Below are 8,384 nucleotides of genomic sequence, written 5' to 3' on the forward strand. Positions count from 1 at the left end.
AGGGAATAAGATTATGGCATGCATCAGTTAATCCATCAGCCTGGAAATGGATAGCATGTTTCATCACCAGTGCTTTGGAATTATGGTTGGTTATTGCATTGTTCAGAGTTCCTAAGTCCTTCAGAATTGATTGTCTTTATAATTTTGCTATTATTGCATAAATTGTTCTGGTTGTGTTCACTTTACTTTGCTTCAGTTCATACATGTCTTACCAGGTTTTTCTGAAATAGTCCCCTTCATTTTTTACAGTACCTACCATAATTTGTTCAGCCATTCCTCAGTTGATGGGCATTGCTTCCAATTCTTTGCCATAGGGGTTTCTTTTAGGAAATGGTTGGTGAACTCTTATCTTCACCTTGCCCTTTGGTTTTAAGAGATCTTGACAGTCTTCATTTATTTTTTGATTTAGAGTCTAGGATTTTTTTTTAAATCACGGTTTTTAGGGAGTCTAATGGTTCTTTAAATACTTTACCTGTTTTTTTAGATGTTATTAATATTAGATATTTTGTCATTTCATTTTGTTTTAATCTTTCTGTCTCATGTAGTAATTTATTTCTGTTCGGTCTCTTCTAGTTTTCAAGGAGTCTGTTACTTGGATAATGTTTACTACTATTCCAGTTATTTCAACCTGTCCTTTTATTTCTTTTTTTTTTATCTTTTTTTCCCCTAGAGATTCATGTAGTTCTTATAGTTTTTTCAATGAGTCTGTTATGTTGTTATGTTACTCCCTCTAGAAACCTCCAAAAAAATGTTTATACCGATGTTTTCTTTGATTTATTCATTTCTTGAGGTTTAGTTCCTGAATTGGAGCTTTGTCAGGGCCAGGTTTTGCCCTCTGCTGTACTCGTGGGTGGCATTAGCAGCAATGTTTACTCTCTCCTGTGCTTCTGGACTGACTTATTTATACTCCCACTATTGGGTCCACCTGGATTTTTTAGGTTCAGAGCCTTGGATCATCAGGACTCTCTGTGACATCTTAGGACGGTGATAAGGACACCTGAGCCTTTGGGCTGCCCTGGTGTAATCACTGATCTACCATAGTGGTTGCTTCTGCTCCCTGCATTTCCAGCATCTTTCCTGTCTCCTGTGGGTTGTTCCACAATGCTGGGGATTTTTGATCCCACCACCACCACCACCACCCCTTTCCTCTGAGTTTTCCATTCTCTTGCCTTGGGATGAAGCCCTACAGGTTACATTGGAAGAATGATTCATCTCTGCTTTCACTGAGAGGCCTACTGGCTTGTTTGCATGGCCAATGGCTTTGCTGGGAGTCCTCTTTCTTCTTGCCTATGTGCTTCATAATAACCTTATGCAGTTCTGGGATAAGAATTCACTGTGGCTCTCATTGGATTTCTTTTTTGTTGTTTGGTCTGGTATGAATTGCAGGTTTCTACTGGCCTAGGTAGGTGGGTGGGAACTGGGCAGTGTCTCACCATTCTGGAGACCATCTTGGTGAGAAGAGCTCACTTATTTAATCAACTCAACCCAATCCTTTAATAGCTTATTAGGCACCTACTATGTGCTAAGCACTGACTGTACAGATAATAAAAAGACAGTCCCTGTCCTCAAGATTACAGTCTAAGAGGGGAAGCAACACATACAAGGAATCGGGAAAGCCAAGGGGCAGCGGGGTTGAGGAAACCAGGGGCATTTTGTTCCCAGGAGATGAAAACAAGCTGAGCAGCAGATGCAAAGTGGAGTGAGCTAAGTCTAATTTCTTCCCTCTAAAGGAATGCCTTGGGAGGATTTTGTTACTCCACTCTCCAGCCTGTAATCTGACAGGAAAGATGGCCCGGGGAAACGGTGTTAATCAAAGTGTGACTCAGCAGTCTGGTGTAGAGATCAGAGGTAATAACCTTAATCTGGGAGGGGCATCTTGTTCTGTGGAGTTAAAACCTGGCAGAGCAGCAGATGGCCAGTGGGAATGAGCCCAAAAGATCAGTTACCACCCTCTATAAAGGATTATTGCTGCTTTTCTATTTAATCCTTAAAACCTTCACGTTGTCATTGGTAATAATCAAACTTTTAAAATGCTTTCTTTTTAAAAAAAAAAGTGCTTTATTTATTATTGTGTTTTGCTGAGTGCTCTATGAAATGAATTGAATACCTAAATCAGGCTCAGACAAAGTGATGTTGAAACTGGGAGAAATCACTCCCTTGATTCCTATTAACTGGAAAGGGCTTTGAGGAAGAAATGGGAATTCCAGGGGCTTTGCTGAAGGATGCAATAAAGGGAGGAAACTTTGGAAAACTGATAACCACCAAAGAGCTTCCAGGCATGTTGATGAGTCACTATATGCATAAGCTTCTTATGTGGGAATGGAATAGTTTACCGAAGGGGCGGTGAGAAATCCTTTAGCACTTTCTTTTTTATTAGAAGTCTAAATACAGTTTTAAAAAGGCTGTAGTAAAGGAAAGCTCTGCTGCTAAAGCAGCTTGAATTTAACTTTTGGAAAGGTGTACTTTTACTGTACAATGAGTAAATTCATGTTTTAAATAATTGGAAACGTGAGTGGGGAGTTGGGAGTCTTATAAAGTGACTTTTTTCTACCCCCAATCAAGCATTTGAGGACTTAAACAATCATGTGTTCCTGCCACTTGTAATTATTTATGTCTCTTTAAGCTTAGTCATAAAGATAAAATGATCAGAGGCAGGGAACTTGGGAGCTTTCCTCTGATTTTGTTCTCTAGCCAAAGATTTTAAAGCCTCTGGGACAAGAGTTCTTAACTTGGGATTCATTTGAAAACATTCACCAGACTGCAAGGGGATCCATAACAACAACCACCAAAAAATTAATCTATGCTCTAGGATGAAAAAAAACCTCTAAGGATTTGGATGCTAACTTCCCCTGAATATGTTGGTCGTCTATGCAAATATGTACACCCTGGGAGACCTATCAACTAGAAATATACAAATTCAAAGTGATTTGAAACATCACATTCTATTCAAACTTTTTTCAGCTTAACAAGTAATGACTGATGATGACTGAAGAATAATGTGCTTCCCTATAGGTCTCTTCTGTAAGACTGCGGAAGGCATGACAGCGGCAAGCAAATGGAAGACCCTCTCCAATTGTGAAGCAATTGTGCTCCAATAGCAAAGGGTTGGTCACATAGGGGCAGGAGGATGAGTTGCTAGAGTAGTAAGCGTGAAATATGAAGAAGCAAAAAGGCCTGAGGCAAGAGATGTGTACACCTGCACCAGAGTAGGGTCAGCTATGGAAGCCTTGGTATCGTCTGAGTTCAAAAGGCTAGCCAGGACATGAGGTGACCTTGGGATTTAAAGACCTCTGGTAACAACGAGGTCTGTGCCTGAACAAAGAGCTCATAGAATTTGTCATGCTCAAGATATCATGCATCCTGTATCGTTTTTAGCTTGGGCATGTGATCCCAACCCTGCTGGTTCCTTCTTTTTTTTGGGGGGGGGGTTCATCTACTTTTTTTTTATTTTATTTTTTTTAAATTTTTTTTTCCATATGCTTTTGAGTTGAAATTTTTTTCTCCCTTTTTCTCCCCCCCCCACCCTCCCCCAAGACGGCAATCTGACATAGGCTTTACATTTACATACCCATTAAACATATTTTCACATTAGTGAAGTTGTAAGTAAAAATTAAAACCAATAGGAGGAACCATCAGAAAGATGAAACAAAAATCAACTTAGGGTAAAAATAAGTGAGAGCGATTCAACTTCCATAGTTCTTTCTTTGGATGTGGACAGCATTTTCCATCCCGAGGCCTCTGGAGATGTCTTAGATCCTCATAATGCTGAGAAGGGTTCAGTTTAACATTCTTAGTCATTGCATAACGTGGCTGCTATCGTATACAAAGTCCTCTGGGTTCTGCTCACTTCACTCAGCATCAGACCATATAAGTCTAACCAGGTTTTTCTGAAGTCAGCCTCTGCTGGTTCCTTCTAACAAAGGCACCAAAACCTCAGCCAAAGAAGGCAGCCCCCTGCTGCGAGACCATTAATACTAAAAAAAAAAGTTTCTACACACTACAATATTTATAGCAGCACTTTTTATTATAGCAAAGAATTGGAAACAAATTGATTACTGAGGAATAGTTGAACAAATTTTGGTACATGAACATCTCTCCTTTTAAGTTGTTCTTCATCTCTTTAAGGGGTACTTTATTATTTTAAAAAATATTTTGGACTTATATGAATTGATGCTGAGTGAAGTGAGCAGAACCAGAACATTGTACACAGTTAACAGCCACGTTGTGCAATGACTAACTTTGATAGACTTAGCCCTTCTCAGAAATGCAAGGATCTAAGACAACTCCAAAAGACTCATGATGAAAAATGCTATCCACACCCAGAGAAAGAACTATGGAGTCTGAATGCAGATGGAAGTATACTGTTTTCTCTTTTTCTTTAGCTATTTTGTTTCTTCTTTCTCGTGGCTCCTCCCTTTAGTTCCAATGCTTCTTTACAATATGACTAATGTGAAAAAAATGTTTAATATGAATGTATATGTAGAGCGTATATGAGATGGCACACTGTCTTGGGGAGGGGGAAGGGGAGAAAATTGAAAACTCAAAAGTTTATGGAAGTGACTATTTTCTTAGATTATTCTCTGTATCAACTTACCTGGTGGATGATTAGGCCTCAAATCAGGCAGCTATTTTTGTAGCTAATTTATTACTGATTTCAGTCTTCTCTGTACCTTGGGTCTCTTCTCATGGGCATAGATCTGTCTATAATTTTTGGCAATGTGGGAGTTTTCCTCAAACAATTTTAATTAAGATTTTATAAAGGGGTGATGCTACATGTACACATTTTTTGTTTCAGGTGTTTCAGCTGACTTCAACTCTTTGTGACCCAATTTGAGGTTTTCTTGGCAAAGATACTAGAGTGGTTTGACGTTTCCTTTTCCAACTTATTTACAGATGAGGAAACTGAGGCAAACAGGGTTAAGTGACTTGCCCAGGGTCACATAGGAAAAAGATTCTTCCCAACCAGGCCCAGCATCCTAATGCAAATTTACGTAAAGTGAGAACTGTCGGTATATGTATATAGTTTCTCAACAACTGGTAGAGTGGAGGGGGTAGAACCAAGATGAAGGAGAAATGGCAGGGACTCACCTGAGCTTTCCCACATTCTCTTCCAAACAACTTTAAAATAACACCTCAAAATGAATTCTGGAGCAGTAGAATCCACAAAAGGAAACAGTGACACAATTTTCCAGCCTAAGACAACTTAAAAGGTTGGCAGAAAAGGTCTGTGACACTGAGGTGAGAGTGAAGCAAAGTCCAGGGAAGGCAATTGTGCCTGACAAACTAGTAGCAGGCCTTAAGGGCAATTGAATTGGCAGCAGCAGCGTCTGGAGTTCTCAGTCCATACACAGTAAGGAAATTGGATATCTGGTCAGAAGATTGCAGGAGTCCCTTTGTGGCCCTGGTTGCAGGACTCTGTTATACTGCCCATATGTGGATCTGCATCACAGTCCCAGCATAAGGAGAAGCACTAGCACAGTACAGCTTGTGGCCCCAGAGTTGCAGAGACCTTGGTCATAGTTCCAGGGCAGAGAAGAGTGCTTGTGATTGCTCACAAACCAGAGCATAGGCCAGGAGAGTAGTAATCATATCTGTCCTTAACTCATACCACCTTGGAAGAACCAGAAACTTACAGCGACACTGCTTCCCCCACCCCCAACTATCTCTGAAAATAGTTGCACAAAACAGCTGCACAAAAATCCTGAAGCTTGAGACAGTTCCCCTACCTACTTTGGGAGTAGAGCTCAACTTTAACAGAAAATTAAAAGGCAAGAAATGGGCTGGAAAAATGAACAGCAGAAAAAGAACCTAACTACAGAAAATTAATATGCTGCCAGGGAAAATCAAAACACAAACTCAGAGGACACGACAGTCAAAACTGCTTCATCCGCAGCCTCAAAGAAAAATGTGAATTGGTCTCAGGCCCAAAAAGAATTCCTGGAAAAGCTAAAAAGGATTTTAAAACTCAAATAACAGAAGTCGAAGAAAAATTGGGAAAAGAAATGAGTGATGCAAGAAAAGGAGGTTTACTTAGCCATAGCAAATAGCACTTAGCTATAAGGAATGACAAACAGTATGCTTTCAGAAAAACCTGGGAAAACTTGCTTCAAGTAATGCAAAGTAAAATGAGCAGAATCAGGAGACCATTGTACATGTACACAGTAACAGCAACATTGTGTGATTACTAACTCTGACAGACTTAGCTCTTCTCAGCAATACAGTGATCTAAGACAATTCCAAAAGACTCATGATGGAAAATGCTATCCACCTCCAGCAAAAGAACTGATGGAGTCTGAATGCAGAAAAAAGCCGACCTTTCTACTTTATTGTTCTTGGATTTTTTGATCTGCATTTTCTTTTGCAACATGGCTGTTATGGAAATGTTTTACATAACTGCAAATATATAATCTATATTAAGTTTCTTGCCTTCTCAAGGAAGGAAAGAGAATGAGAGAATTTGGAACTCACAATGTTTGAAAAAGGAAATGTCAAAAAAAATTATGTGTAAATTGAGAAAACATTTAAAATTTTTTTTTAAAAAATAGGATATAGTACTTAGCTTGGGCAGACCTGGCCTCTCCTGTCTTTGGAAATATCTGGTCAACACGGCAGTGAGTGGCGACTTGAGGACATTCTTCCAATTTGAAGAACCCTTTTTCATGCCCTTAGGTGACCAGGAAGCCAAGTTAGCCTCTCAACCCCTTAAAGCCAATAAAATCTCAAGGACAGTTGCAATACCTTTAAGGAGAAATTAGCTTGACCTCAGTGGAGCAGGGTCTTAGAAAAAGCTAATTCAGCCCCCATAGCATAGAACTCTGATATATAATACTGATGCTACCATATGAAAGCTTGCTGTGATTATTAATTTTTTTTGGTGAGGCAATTGGGGTTAAGTGACTTCCCCAGAGTCACACAACTAGTAAGCATTATGTGTCTGAAGTCAAATTTGAACTCAGGTCCTTCTGATTCCAGGGCTGGTGCTCTATCCACTGCGCCGCCTAGCTGCCCCCTGTGAATTACTTTTAAAGGCCAAGTTTTTGTTTTCATTGAACTAGAATAGTATGTAATAGATCAAGGCAAAATAGAATTTTTGGTGTAAAGGCATTATAGTTATGAATTCCACAAAATGGCCACTTTTCTTAACTTTTCTTAGGTCTTACTATTTTATTGATGGATCTTGTGGGTGACATCTCTTATGAAAGCTGCTGAGCAGAAAATAGTTGCATCGTTGTACTCTTGAATGAAACTCTAAGGTTGTAGCTTTAACCGACTTGTTTTCTTTTCTAAAAATTATTTTATGGATAGAGTACTGCCCTGGAGTCAGCAGGACCTGAGTTCAAATCTGGCCTCAAACACTTGATACTTACTAGCTGTGTGACCCTGGGCAAGTCACTTAACCCCAATTGCCTCACCCCCAAAGAAAGAAAGAAAAATTATTTTATGAACAAACCTTGGAGTATACATCTCCCTAAAGTCAAGCAAAACAAACAATTACAACCAGTTTACTCTTTGTTAAAAGGAAGGCTGTGTGTTTTAACAGAGGTGGTTCACTATATTTAATCTGAGTTTTGTTGCCTTTTTACAAAGATGTAATTAGTGGATATATTATTCTTTCAGACTGGATTTATTATTTACTCTGTATTACTTTATGCATATTTCTTTGAATTCTTCCTATTTGTCATTTCTTAAAGTATAAAATTTTGTTATATCCATTAACTGCAATTTGTTCAACCAATCCCTAATTGCTGGACATAAAGGTGTTTTCTCTTTTCAGCTTTTCCTTGTAAGTAGTGCTGCTGTTAACTATTACCAAGTCTATATATGTATAATCTAGTTTTTATGCTCTCCCAGTCATTTGCAATTGGGTAAAATGGAAGACCAAGAAAACAATCATTCCTTATTTCAAAAGGCCAGAAAGTAAACAATTACCAAGAAAGTAACAAAGCAATGGCAGAAAACTCTTATTCATGTGGTTCCCTCCTAGGTAGTGTAGGTCTTCCAGCCACATGCAAGGGGAGGCTTCTTTGCACTGTTACTTCTGTCACCTCTCTTGGGAGTGAATAACTAAGGCTTATGACAGATAGGAGAATTGTGAGTCTAATAAATAACAAAATTAAAGATTTAAAAAGTTTCTGCGACTAATAGATAAGCTAGCATTACGCATATATGATACTCATTAGACACCTCCTCGATTTGCTGCTCTTCCCAACTAAGTGATCTAATCCCTTGATTTGTCATGCCTGAAAAATCACTGGGAACATTCTCAAACTGTGGTGGGCCCACTTTCACAGCTGTGTTCCACCCTCACTAATCCTTTTAGTTAATTCTCACCATGGATTTACTGCTAACACTCTGGTGATATGGAATGCACAGTAGCAAACAGT

The sequence above is a fragment of the Phascolarctos cinereus genome, unplaced genomic scaffold (assembly GCF_003287225.1).
Source record: "Phascolarctos cinereus isolate Bilbo 61053 unplaced genomic scaffold, phaCin_HiC Scaffold_9;HRSCAF=440, whole genome shotgun sequence".
Lineage (NCBI taxonomy): Eukaryota > Metazoa > Chordata > Mammalia > Diprotodontia > Phascolarctidae > Phascolarctos > Phascolarctos cinereus.